Below are 14,892 nucleotides of genomic sequence, written 5' to 3'. Positions count from 1 at the left end.
TTACCAGGATGAACACATACAAAACTGCAGAGGGTTTTATATTTTCTCAATCTGAATGGGTTGGTAATTCTTCTGTTTGGGAAGTGGACAAAAATGATTTACTGTCATAACAAAGGGGAGCGCTAATTAGCTGACACTGGCTAGCTTAAAAGTGTCGATCTGCTGGTTAGTTTAGGCTAACTGCAGAACTCAAAGGCTGTACAGACAAACAAATAATAATATTCTGGAAAAGTTATGTGATTTAATTCAAGACTTATTTCGGGTGTTAGTGGAAATGACCCACAATTGACAGCCTGAATAGATGTGGAGAAGCAGAGATTCCTATGATTTGGCCACTGCTCTTCTATGGCAGGATTAGGAGAAGGCTGTTCACATGCAGTGGCCTGCTCTGTTCTTTACAAGTAGATGTGAACAAACTGAGTGGCCGTCTGCTAACTGTAGCCTCAGTTTCATGTTCTTAGCTGACAGGAGTTGCACCTGGTCTTCTGCTGCTGCCTCAGAGTTCAATGTGTTGCACATTCAGAGATGCTCTTCTGCAGACATTAAATGCAACAAAGTGGTTATTTAAGTTACTGTTGCCTTCCTATCAGCTCAAAGCAGTCTAGACATTTTCCTCTGACCTCTGGCAGCAACAAAGCATTTTCACCTAGAGAGCTGCTCCTTAGTGGATATTTTCTCTTTTTCAAACCATTCTCTGCAAATCCTACAGACGGTTATTTGGAAAATCCTAGTAGATCAGCAGTTCCCGAAATGCTCATCTATCTGACACCAACAACTATGCCATGTTCAAAGTCACTTAAATCACCTTTCTTCACCATTCTGATGCTCATTTTGAACTTCAGCAGGTCATTTTGACCATGTCTACATACCTAAATGCATTGCAATTGAACAGATATATCTAATGTAGCCAGTGAGTGTGTGAGTGTGTGTGTGTCTGTGTATATATATATATATATATATATATATATATATATATATATATATATATATATATATATATATATATATATATATATATATATATAAAAGCAAATTCACACATTTGTTGGAGCATTTACTAAATGTTTGAGTAAGAAAAAAACACTAAGGTTTAGCATAGCATAAGTTATTCTAGTACACTATCTGATAGGAAGGAGCAGACTGACAATAATAATGAAAAAATCTGTGGTCTTTCACCAGCACTTATCTGGTGTGAGTGGTCAGCTACACCCAATGAGAAGTTCAGTAGATTTTTAGCACCTACCAGGAAAGCCAGCAAGCAATAAAGTGAAAAGGGTCATTAAATCTCAGAGCTCTAGTTAAGCCCACTACTTCACTTTCTTTGGAAATAATTGCAAATCATGTTTATACACAGATACATATATATATATATTTTTTTTTTTTTTTGATGATTTAATAATGCACTTTTAGGTTACTGTGAGGATCTTAAATAGAAAAGACTCACTAATTCATTCATTGAAGTAATGGCAGCATATTTTTAAATAGCTAAAAAAAAATAAAATCTATTTCTTCCATTACATGCTGGAGTTCGGTTAGCTTACTGTTTATTTAATTCCAAGAAAATGTACTGCAGAAAGCAACATCACGTTCACTATAGTACGATACTATAAATGTGTTTACTGAAAACATACGATCAGTCAGTGAGTTATAAAGCCTGAGCGATGAAGATGAAATATATGTCGAGGAGCCTAAAGTAAGCATTCAGCAGACATCCACTGGCACTCTGGCTTCCTAACTCCTTATTTTCAACACAATAAATGTCCTGCTTATAGGTCCACAGTCTCCTGAGTCGAGACAAAAGCAGCTCATTGATAACAGCTCAATAAGTGAGTATGGGGGTCTTCTAAGGGCTTTGAGGAATTTGCAGTCAATATGCGACAATAATGGCTTGCACATGGCCTTTTTTAAACTGTTGTGATATTGCAGTAGCTTGAATTTAGATGCAAACTTTCACAGTGCTGCTAAAACCACCAAAAATACAGCTGTAACATAGATATATATTGTTCTTTAGGTATTTTTTTAACTATAATAACCATAATCCTAAAAAAAAAAGATCTATTCTATCATATATGAGAGGGTTATTATTTTTCTCTATAAATGAATCTTTTATGAGCATTTTGTTTTTTAAAATGAGAGCCTAAAATGAAGACAGTTCCATCCACATCACAAAAATCCATTCCATTACTCTCACAGTAAAGACTTCCCTTTGTTCTCGGAGCCACAAATTATTTCCCCGTTGCTTCAGAAAGCGACTCCTTTACTTGGCTTCAAAACCAAAGGACAGGGGCAGGAGGGGTGGAAGGAGGGGGGTAGCAGAGGACAGAAGGAGAAGAAAGGAGATACACAGAGAAAAAGCGAGCGAATGAGGCAATGGGAAAGGGAGGGCAGCGGGAAAAAAGCCAGTGAGGCAAGGCAGGGAAATGCAGAGAAGGGTGTCAGTCATGTGTTTGTATGTGTTTGGGGGTAATAATGAGGAGGGCATGGGACAGAACAACAGCACTACTCCATCTACAAACTCAAATCTCGATATTCACCATCTCTGGCTGCTAATACGCCTCCTTTCTTTGATATTTGTTTTCCCTTTTTAAGTCATTGATGTTATTAGTTTTTGAAACCCGGCTTAGAGGCTTATTGATAGGCTGTGCAGATGGAAATATTAATGGCCTCGGAATCGCTGATGAGAAAGAACAATAATTCTTGTCTACTGCCCGTGAAGCTGCGGCACGTCTACAGCCAAACCACGCCAAGAGGGAGTTTCTGTGTTTTTCCTGCACTGAGACACTCTCTGTGCTGCAGTTTTGGCCACTGTGTGTTTTCAGTGTTCTTCCTCAATAATAAATGAAAATCCAGCTTTCTTGCGAAACACTTAATCGGGCAGTATGGAATCAGCAAGAGCAGTAAAAGGAGCATACTGTCACGGCTTTAATGTGTGTCTCTCTGTGTTCGGTGGGGGGGGGGGGGGGGGGGGGGGGGTAGCCTCTCTGATGTGCCACAGCTGAAATTGGCAGGCTATCAGTCACAACCCTGTAACACAATGTACAGCATTTCTAAACAGTATAAAGAGAAATGACAGCCAAGAAGGCAGAGAGGCAGATTGAGAGAGGGGGAGAGAGAGATGGAGACGGTGCAAAACAGAGAGTGAGAGTGAGAGAAAAGCCATTTTTAGAAACCTGATGTGTAAGTCTAAATGTTTTCTTTACAACTGGGTCAGAACAGCACATTATTCTAGACTCACTGAACAAGCATTTGTCATTTGACACGCTCAGATCCAGCTCTAGGTGCCACAGGTTAAATTTCTATTCAGAATAACAAACACCACAGTTGTGGGCTTAAAATGTTACCAGACTGTGTCTGAATTAAAGCAAAAGTTGGCAAAATGTTTGGGGGGGGGGGGGGGGGGGGGGGGGGGGGGGCAAATGAGAACCAGTGTTAATCAGGCCTATTGATTAGAGCCTGTGTGAATCTTGGAGGAGCTGAGAGCCAGTGGCTGTGTGCATATGCACAGGGGTATTACCAGCACTTATTCTTTGGGCCTGTGGGACAAAGCAGCCTCTGAGAGAGGTGATTAAAAGGCCCAAGCTATTGAGCCTCGCCAATCAATGCCCTCCTATGCTATTGGACAGAGCAGGAGGCCACTTCCTAAGCTACATACACACACACACACATGCTAACATGCTTTCACCTTCACAACCCTGTATTTTTCTTCTCTTTGCCCCAAATCCTAAACCAGCTTCATTAAGTGTCGGGGCAAAGGAGGACAAATCCCAATTGGCCTCCTGTATGGTTTTCTTGACCATACCACATTCGAAAGGGACTTGCCATTTTCATTATGTGCAATGGCCAATTAAACAAATCTAATACAGGGGAGAAGCTGGGGTGTGGGATAAAAGTGGGAGCTTTTCATTTAAATGGATAAGGTTAATGAGTTATTTGTATGGTTGACGTATCCTGATGGTTTAAAAGGTTAGGCGCATCTACACAGCTGCCCTTTGGAGTGATCTCCTCCGTTTCACGCTCCCTCAAGCAGTGGTAATGAGAGGTCACTGTGCACCATGAGGGCCCTGGGAGCTAGCAGCCCAGTCAGACAACACACAGTCACTGACATATTACTATTTCCTCAAAAATAAACAGGCCTTGAAGAGAGGAACAGGTCATTTCAGCCCTTTCTCTTAACCTGCCTCTCGCTCTCTCTCTCTCTCTTTCAATATCCTGACAAGTGGTCTGCTCTCAGCTCGCCGTGACCAGAGAACACTCCTCTCTCTTGTTTTTTGGAACATCCACTTTCATATTTTCAATAACTGCAGAATCCTATTTTTGTTTCCTAATGGAACCCCTCTCCTTTTTCTCATCTCTAAATTCCATTTCAGAGAACCGGCCTGCCTTCTTTACATTTGCTGCCATAACAAGATCTGCTATTTTTTTGTCGCTGAGAGTCTCATCAACACCTCGGGTAATCCGGTCAAAAATATCTGCATTGCTGACACATAATCAGTTATGCTAAACATAACTCAAACACAGCATGATTATTAAAGAGCACACAGCAAGCACATACAGCACTATTCCCACTGCCTTAATGGCCTCGCTGCAGCCCCCGACGTGGTCGGTGAGAATCGTGAGAAAAGGGCTGGCTTTGCTTAATTCAGAGCTATTGATTTGGTAATTATTTCAAAAGCTGCTATGTCCAAATTCTCACAGACACCAAAAAGCCCATATCACAGGCTCGGGGTGTGTTGCTGTCAGGTTTGCCAGTGTGAGCGGACAGAGGCTGTGGGTTCTGCTTAAGACAGAGTATTGGACAAACACAAACAAACGAGGCAGCGGCCACTGTGACTCAGTGCTCTAATGAACCAGCGTATTGACTTGCTGGCTTTCTCTTTCTCTCTGCCTCCATGTCTTTCTCTTTCTCTCTCACACACGCACACACTCTGCCTCACTCGCGCTCTCCCTCTGTCTGCTATGTTTGTATGGATCCCAGCTGCCACTCGGAATACCAATTACTGTAGGTCCAAGATGGGGGGAAGAGTGAATGAGAGAGAGAAAGAGGGACTGTATGAAAAGAAGAGAGAGAAAATGAAGTAAGGAAAGAAAGAGGAGAAGCCACGTAGAGGAGAGAGGGAAATAGCATGCTGGCTGGCAGGTGATGCAGGACACTTCTCCTCACTTGGCCACCAGGAGAAGCACCCTGGTGTTGTAGCTGATGGTGAGGAGGAGAAGGGGGGGGGGGGGTGTCTTCATTCCTGATGCAGTGACACCTCACAAGGAGGGAAAATCAAAAGGCGTCTTCATGTGAGACACTTACATCCTGATGCTCCCTGACACTGTGACACTCCTGCAGCTGACACACAAGGAAGACAAATCAAAGGGGACCTTTTTGTGGTCGACCACAAATAGGTGCAGCTCCTGCACAGGGAGGAAGGGAGGGGTGCCACATTCTCCCTGTGAATTCCTGGGACAAAGCTGGGTGCTGCATCTCCCATTACCAGATATTTGTATTAGATAAAGGGATTTAGACCAAGGGGAGCTTTTGGGTCCAGTGGCACTCCTTCGCGCTCTCCCTTTCTCGTCTCTTTTCCAACTGCCGCAACAATTCTCATGACAACCATAATGAGCATGCTCACATTCAGCACGATACCACTAATTTGAGAAATTTCCAGCACAAAGACATAATTAGACAAACTAATTAGACGAAGACTTCGCTGCACAGAGATCCTCCACAGTTCAACTCATCCGCCTACCTGCCGATGACTAAAATAGGAAGCAGCCGTCAAGCCCATCCATGCTTATTCCCCTCAGTTAGTGCAGTGAGATGTTTGTGAGATGGCGCACAAGGGAAAATAACATGATCTCTCCCAAGGGCTGCAAACGCTCCTCAGCAGCAGTACAGCAATGCCTTTGTTGTGGCTTTAGTGTCAAATAGGACTAACAGGTCTTACCCAGCCACAGATTGTCTTCCTATTTATATCTGAGGCAGCAACACTGTCTATATGCTGTGAAAGAAGCTGCACAGTCCTACACCTATATGCCACTGTGCAAGACATATTAATAAATCACAGAGAGACACTCGCATGTGCCATGAACACTTAAAAATACACAGAGCTCCGCTTGAGGTGTTCATAGTGAGCTATAGGTGAAGTGGTGGGTTTTCTAATGAAGAATATGACAAGAGTACTTAGAGAGAGTTGGAGAGGCGAGGGAGGTAGAAAGGTAATTGATTTTAAAAGTGATGGGAAAACCCACAGGTCTCAGGAGGGAGCAGAAAACCATCTCAACGGATACAGAAGCCCCAGCTGCCTCCAAGAATAATGGAATTAATTCTTAGTCTCACTTAAATACATTTTATAATGGGAACTTAAATTAACATTTGGTAAGGCCCCCAGAGATGGAGTCAAAGTGTAAATTGTTACTTTTTTTTTTTTTTTTTTGCCTTTCTCTCAACAATGGAGCCCTTGTCCCTCTGAATATGTGTTTCTTGTAGGAATTCGGTAAATAACCGTGCTCGCCCATTATGATTTTGTGCAGTGTATGATGGAAAAAACAAACATAAATCATTTTATTACTACATGAAAACTGACTGACTCGTGCATATACAAAAGAAAAAACACCCATGCCCACATAGAAGTCAGGGGGCCAAAATAAGCATGTGCACATGCGTACATATACACATTCATATTTCCAAATGTTGGCAGACTGTCACTGCATTCATCGTGGAGTCTGAATAGTGGTGGGCTGATTTGTAAGAGCACGAGAGAGAGAGAGACACAGACAGTGTGTTATACTGTTTGTTATTGCTAATTTTCAGTCAGCTCAGTGAGTCCAGGTAGACTCACAGCACCTTGGCAGTAAGAGTCAGTGCAGAGAGCTTCTGAAAGAATGGGCAGCCCCTAAAGGGAATATTCATATGTGAACACACACACACACAGTGGACATTATATTGACTACCATTCATTTGCTGGAGACTTACTTTAAACTTAATCAGAACTGCTACTCCCCAGCTCTTCAACTTCAAATGCTGGACCTGCCTTGTCCCCATAAGGAAGACAAGTCCCCATTATATGACCCTGTAAACACATTTAGGTCCCCACAACATGTGAAATAAACACCCACTCACTCTCTCTCACACACACACACACACACACACACACACACACACACACACACACACACACACACACACACACAGATACACTAATGCTGAGCACGTAGCACATACAGTACACTACGCACAATGCACATGAAGACACCACATCTCCAGAGGTCTCGTCACTCGAGCCAAAACACCGCAGCAGTATACATCTTTAATAGCAGCTTTTAAACCTATTAGATCATATGGCTATAAAGTATGCACACAGACTGTACACCAGCTCTCCCATGACAAAGAGTTTCTCTCAATGGAATTACCGGCATAAATAAACCATAAGCAAATCCCAAATATTGCACACAAAAGGAAAAAAAAAAAAAGGTGCACTCATGCAAGTGCATATACACACTCACACCTCAGAGGCAGATCTCAAAGGAGCAGGTAACACACAAAGTTATTTGAATATAAAAGGGAAATACTTGGTCTTGTGATGTTCCCAAAGTATTTAGCCCAAAGTGGCAGAAGCAGAACACTGACAGGAGCAGCAAAAATATGTTTTCACTGGAAGTAATAGTAACGATGAGGGGCAAAGGTGGATTTGATATCATTAGTAGTATCTTATTAAATGTAACTTTTCCACAATAGTTCCCCAGTAATGACTACATTTACATCTGTCTCACCCCCCAAAAAGATTGTATTCTGGTATCATACGGACCAATATGCACAATAACGATTGTTTCTTCCCCAGAATACGTCTACTGAGTGTTAAAAAAACAAATCAAACCTCTTAGATTTTTAGTTTAATTTTGTCTTAAATAAGCCGCAACCACAGATTTTTTTTTCTCTTGTTTGCTGACTTTCCCTTTTGTCCAACTAACGCTCCAATTTACCGTTACATTATTAAAAGAAAAGCAGCAGATCGCCCCAATTCAAATCTCGAAATAGGATTTTTCTTTTTTTTTAAATTTCTGCTTAAAAATGTCTTAAACAGATATCAAATTAATTGCAGATTATTTTCCTAACAATCAAGAAAATGATTGACTCACTAATTACTTCAGCCCTGGTCCAAAGCCACCAAACAGCAACTTTAATTAAATTACACACTCTACAATGAGCTAAAGAACAATCCTAATCAGTATATGTGATAAAAACTGGGTAAACAGCACAGACATTCAGCGCCTGCCTTCTGACTGGGTTTGACACTCATTCCAATGGCCAAATGTCAATCAGGACTCATGAAAACACAACCAATCATAATGAAAATACCAAACATTAAAAAAAATGCTGCATGCATAAACGGAAAAATAAATGTGGCACTTTATTCTAAATTATAGCTAAATACCTACATTGGAAAACCTGGATATTATTCATCAAATCCAGTAATGCGGAATTTGAACCAGTATTACAAAGAATCTCTAAGGCTTTGTGTGACTAAATGATGAATTAGCTCTTTTATCAGCAGCGGCTACACCGAGGTGCATATTTGACTCCTTGTGGAGAGCATTTTATTGGCTCAACTGTGATATATGTGAGCCGTATTCTGTCAGTGTTGCTGAGTGATGACTTGGGGAAATGGGTTAGAAGAGCACCGAGAGATAGTGAGTTGAAAAATGTGTATTTGCGCATGACAGAGCCTCAGTACGTCACCGAATACTGCTGTCAGGGGTGAGCCCAGAATAAATGTGAAGCTGACATCCTGGCCCTTCAAGTCTCTTTATGCTACAATTAGCTGCTTGTTTATGACAGCAGAGACTGGGTCACTGTCACAATGGAAAATATACAGTAAGTGTGACTGCGTGAGAGACAACAGGAGTCCCAAAGCTAAAGAAAACCCAGTACCAGCAAAAGAAGAAATCTTACTGAGGCTCACTAGAGCTAAAACACACACACACACACACACACACACACACACACACACACACACACACACACACACACACACACACACACAGAGAAACAGGCAAGTATACACACAGCTGTTCATCCTAGAAGTCAAAGTACACACTTCATACACTCTCCTGCGATGCATCTGAAATGAGAAGTCCTAATTATTATTTCCATTGTGTCCCACTCCTGTGACAAGGACCACTAGCTGTGAATGATTATAATTATTACCCGTAGTAGAATAGCAGTCATGCTGTTGTATCATCAGCAACATCATCCAACAGATCAGGGTCAGATCCAACTTGAAATTCATGTATGCAATGCAATTCACATCCTCTGTGTTAAGATATTCAAAAACATTTCTCATTTGACTTCTGTTCAGATGCAGTATGCATGGATTATGTTTTGCCTCTGGCATGCTATGGTAAATGAAAAGTAAAGCGCTATTCATCAGCTGACTGTATCTGACAGAAAGACCGTTGCATCTGTTCAACAGGCTTTTTCTTTTTTTTTTCTTTTTTTTTTTTTACCCATTATGCTCCCTGCATCATCCACAACTTATGATTAAAAATAGCCATTTGATTCAATTATCTCTAATGTCTGATTAGGGCACAAATGCCGCAGTCTCCACAAACAGCAGCACAATTAAAGGGAAATGAATTACAGCAGATCTTTGAGCGAATGCTGGCCATGTCATAAATTTTAAAATACAAAACTTGTATGCTGTGGGGGGAAAAAAAATAAGATTTACAGCAAAATATGGCCTGTCTCTTATTTGTACATAAATTCACAACATCGTTTAGAGTAGCAAACAAGCCTGTCTTGAATGGCTGGTAATTATGTACAGCAGCAAATAAAGCGTGGTTTCTTTCTGAGGCACTGGTGGCTTGTTAAGTGGTGAACAGACAAAACAGCATTTAGAAAATGAAAGGTGCAGGGAAACATCCAGGGCACAGCGAGCTTCTCTCCCATTAGAAACAACACTGTCTGTCTTGCGACCGTTTGTTTGTTCCAACTGGCTGTACTGGAAAGACGCACCCTGAACCCCCACCACCAACAGTAACTATGTCTTTCTTTTCTTCTGTCCCCCTCTCCCTCTGTCTGTCCGTCCAACCCTTCCTCTAATCTTCCCACCATGTCCGTCCCCCCTCTCCTATGCAGCTCCTCTTGTTTTGTTTTTTTGGCTTCGCTCACACTACATCCTACCTAATATTTTGGTCTCGTTTTTACTTTATCAGGCCCTCTCTTTTCAACCCACCCACCTCCGCTCCTTTTACAGCCACCAAATCAAAAATAAAGCTAACAAATTTTGCCCTAACAGTACATGTCCATGAATAGAGAGCTCCTATGGCTCAAACGTGAGGAATCTAGGAAAAAAAAACATGTTCAAATTAGACAAGGGGCACTGCAGACAAGGGGAATCTATTAGTATTATTATATAACAAAAAAAAAAAACAAAGCTGTTATTGCTACTGTGTGTGCTATTACAAAGGAAACAATGCATAGAAGCACACTGTGTGAAACCAATTAAAATCCAGCCCCAGTCATATACCTTCCTCCCTTTCTAGTCATGTTGTGAATATGCCATATTTTCACCATTCATAAAGCTGCACCTGTGTCCACTGCGTTAAATCTCCACCTCTTTCAGCTCCTTCTCAAATTTTCCAGCATCACATCTCACGATCTGTTTTAAGAATCCCACGAGCTGAAATACAAGGGGGCCCGGGAGAGTGTGAGCAGAACAGGGGAAATTTCACATTATCTATCTATCTGCAATATAAGAGTCTGATGTGGAAGCAGGAAATGAGCTATGAACGTCAAGCCTGCATGCTCATGGTCCCAGTGGCCACCAGCCTACATAGTGAGATCAAGTAGGCAATGTGGAAAGTGGTTTAATAGACCCCAGTTTAATTGGACTTTTATTTGTTAATGGCTGAAATCCTGATGCATTACTTTAATTATCTTGGCAGAACTAATTCATGAACACGTAGGAAAAACGTGGCTGGACTTGGCATTTAAATAGCATCCAAATGCTTTCCCCTGTCTCTCTTTCTTTTGAAAGCTCCTATCCTCAAAGTACTCTGCTTCTGCCTTCCATGGGATTCTCTCTGATAGGACTTGTAAGGCATGTGATGGTTTAAACCCTCAGTGTGCGTTAACCAGCCAGCTGTCATGAATGAGTCCACAGAAAGAGGAGAGGAGCGCACTGAGGCCATTTTTCTCATCTTTTTTAAAAGCACTGGGGCCCACCCAGATCCTATATGTGAGCATGTCCGTGTTTGCTCTGCCCTTGGAGTGCAGAGTAGGTTTGGCTGCTGCCATGGAAGTGAAAGAGGAGGGGAGGGGCGGGCTCACTTCTACACTTACTAAGCCCACTCACACATGAGCTGCTCTGTCAATGCCGAAGAGCAGCCAATGAAAGGTGAGTTCCTTAATGTCTTTCTGATTGCATTGTTTCTAATTCATTACATGACTGCACTGTAACAATTTTGCACTGGCGCCACACGCCTCATACTGACACTTAATTTCTTTAAAAACGGGGCATTCTTTAAAGCAGTTTAGCACAGTTTGACTATGAGCCAAAGGGGAAATTTTTCCCTTTCTCAGCCTGTGCATATGTACAGCATTTGTGCATTTCAGTGTGTGTGTATGTGCAGCAGAATGCATTTGAGTATGTTTACATCTGTGCACATGCAAATAGTATGCGAAAACAAATGTGCATGTCTTCCCTGGAACAGCTCCCGTCTGGGGGGCAGAGCAGGCGGCAAAGAGCTCAGCAGCGCCTCAGTCCCTCAGGACAGACTGCAGCTCTCTCCTCGCGGCCATGAAAAGCAATCAGAGCTCAGCTTTCTCCCCTGGACTTACCTCTGCCTTTAATTACAGAACTCAGCAGCGGCACAGAGAAAGACTGCCTCCACTGGGCCACAGCCAGCCCGCCACAACCCTAGCACAGGGCTGCGGTCGACACAGCAGGCCTCTGCATACAGTGGCCTGACATAAGCACAGTGTGCTTAAACATGCAGTCAGCCCTGGTGAGCTCAGCATGCTTCTGCACAGACTGAGACTCTGCTAAGGTGCTTCTATACTATAGCAACACAATGTGCAGAGAAAACCACAGCGCCCCAGGAATAAAACACAGCAAGGCTCCATATAAGCTAGGAATGTCCTTTCTGTATGCCTAATGAGATGTTCTCACCTGTGCTCTAGTAGGATAATGTAGCATATGTGACTCAGGAATTAGGAAAAAAATCATCAATAACTCAAATAAATGTTTGTTGCTTCATACATACATACAATGTCAACCAGAAGCATGACCCTCAGATAGGAAGAATGCGAGCACTTGTAGGAAAAAGGATTACTGATGAGGATCCATTCATTGTGTATAATTGAGACTCTTTCCCATTCAAGAGACATGAGAGTAGAGGCCCAACATGTGCCTTAGGCTGAGCAGAGGAGAAGCCACAGTGCACACATGGACAGGGGAAGATAAGAGACTATGTACACAAGCTGCTGGTTTTATTGCTGCAACATAATGCTCGGATAGCATTTTAAACACATTTTCAGAAAACCTGCCAGCACCGTCCTTGCTGTAGTGGAACAGTGCCATGGTGCTGAAATGTGTCATTGGGCTCAATTTCTCACCCAGGTTAAACTGAACGGAAAATGGCACTTTGGTGACAGCAATGAGACTGACCAGGAGGAGACGTGAGTGGCAAACGCCATAAAGACAAAATCTCCATGACACGCTCGGTGGCACATCACAGAACGAAGGCACAGCTGATATGATAGCTATCATCATTTCCGTATCTATGATCTTCAAACAAGGCCCTCTCCCCTCCACACGTCATATAGCTTCGGGTCCAATGGCACACTGCGCCGTCACACATGATAATGACACCCACATCAACGTGTCAACTCAATTTGGCCCTCTTATAGGTTCTCTTTGACTCAATCAATGCATGGCCTTCCATCTGGTTTCCACTCCTGTCTTCACATTAGAGGAGTGGGGAGTGACAGACATTTTACTAACAGCTCACTATACCTGCCCCCTGGACATCTGCAGTTTAACATTACGTATGTATTTCAAGTAAATAATGCAACAACTTTCCCAGCACGTGCAGCAAAGTCAAAAGCACCCTGTCAAGCAGGCTGCAAAGGCTTCAGACATAAATCAAATCCAAGTCATGCCAGGTCAATAACTGTGAGCTGAACAGATCATTAACTGTGGCGATAAATTTGCCAAGTTTTTTTTTTTTTTTAAATCCCATCTTACAAGGCATTCCAATAAACATCAGCCAGGCACATTTCTAGCTCGTTAAAATTTAATCCAATTAAATCCCTATTTAAAACAAAGTTGCACCTCCACAAAACCAAGCACAGAGGCTGTTATCTTGGGCTGCAGCTCATTATTTCTCAGAGAGGCTTGTCTGGCTGACAGTGTGGTAGACTGGGACATCCAGTAAACATCTGTCATGAAGCATCCTTACAGGGGAGCACAGACACAGTAAGCTACTGATCTAGTGACCCGACAGTGCAGGCATTCACACATGCCTTGGTGCACCTGTGTGTGCTCTGCCATCGTGATGTTTAGGCCAATTTTAAGGATTTGTGCTTATAAACCGTTTATGAATCATTTATTCGCCATCACAGTGGAGGGGCCTAGAGAGATGATGTGTTATCCCATTAGGTTTCAATAGCCCATTCATGAATCATTCATTAGTTTGGACTATAGATTATTCCCCTTTATTCATTTCTTATTCATTTTTGGGGCAGTATACTGCTCAGGATGCATTACGTTGCTTCAAAATGACGTCCACAGGCCACTGTTTGTCTTCAAAACATACAAACAGTGCAAGGGAACTGGCATCAATAAGAACATCCACACGTGGCATCTGTATTTGTGTTGAATTTCTGAGCCTTAAGCGAATAGATCAGAGCTTGTGCTTTAAGTAAGTGGGGGTATTTTTCGCAGGGAAAAGGTAATCGATGGAGCAGAGACGAATGAATGTAGGCTACGACAGCTGTCCCAAGGAGGTAGGGCTGCTACTACACCGCATGCATGGTGTGAGTTCTCCCTTTGAATAAAATGTCCGATCAGACCAAATCAGGGAAGGCAGGGATATAAATCAGTGTGTGTGTGTATAAATCAGGCTGTCCTGTGCATACCAAACAGAGCTCGCTCTCTATTCAAATACACACGGCACGCTGAATAGCAGCATAATAGCGTTTTCTCTGCCTACCTCCAGAGCGTATGCGCCCAAACTGCGTTTTTCCCCCGTCGCAATGGGATCCTTCTCAGCTGCTCTGGACAGTATCAGAGATGCGTCTTTCCCCCGAAATGCAAACACTTCCCCTGCATGTCCCCCCACCCTCCCTCCCCGCCACCACCACCAGCAGCAGCAGCAGCAGCAGCCCGGGCCTCCAGTAATAGCAGGTGGACGCGCCTCTCAATGATGGAGACAGCGCGACTCTCCTCTCCCCCGCCGCTCCATTTTCAATTACGGAAGAATTCGTATTCCAGGAAACGCGCTATAGGGCAGCCAGCATGTCCTAATATCGCCGCTTTTCTCAGGACCAACAGGGGCCGTCGCCTCTCAAACTCCCGATTCGTGGCGCCCCCTCGCCTGTTATCTACCTTTTACGAGATGCTTGATGTTGCCATTGTCACGGGGTATTTTTTCCTTCCTTTTTTTTTCTTTTTTCTTTTTTTTTTTCAGCTGAACCTCTACCCCTCCTTGCGACGCGCAGTCTCGTAGGCGCGCACTTTACTTGCTCCCCCTCCGATTCTTCTTGGTCCGACCTATGAGCGCGCACAGCCAGCCGACGCAGGGCCACGCACTGCTTTGACGGACGCGCTGAGCAAATCAGGTATAGCCCACTCCAAATAGGACTGTATCATAACAGGGCAACTGCAATGACATGAATAATGA

The 14,892-nt window shown here is 43.0% G+C and overlaps 1 protein-coding gene across 2 annotated transcripts in view; it reads right to left on the bottom strand.

Moving 5' to 3' along the window:
* The window catches only part of nexmifb (neurite extension and migration factor b), a 49,944-nt gene extending 35,629 nt beyond the window's left edge, over positions 1-14,315 (bottom strand). For both annotated transcript variants that reach the window (XR_004020426.1, XM_030738621.1), the window contains exon 1: positions 14,203-14,315. The gene's annotated coding sequence lies outside the window, so the exon portion shown is untranslated. The remainder of the gene's footprint in view (positions 1-14,202) is intronic.
* Between the last annotated feature and the right edge of the window lie 577 nt (positions 14,316-14,892).

Source organism: Archocentrus centrarchus, chromosome 10 (genome assembly GCF_007364275.1).
Source record: "Archocentrus centrarchus isolate MPI-CPG fArcCen1 chromosome 10, fArcCen1, whole genome shotgun sequence".
Taxonomy (NCBI): Eukaryota; Metazoa; Chordata; class Actinopteri; order Cichliformes; family Cichlidae; genus Archocentrus; species Archocentrus centrarchus.
The sequence above is the reverse complement of the archived record's forward strand: the minus strand, read 5'-3'. Positions and strand labels throughout refer to the sequence as shown.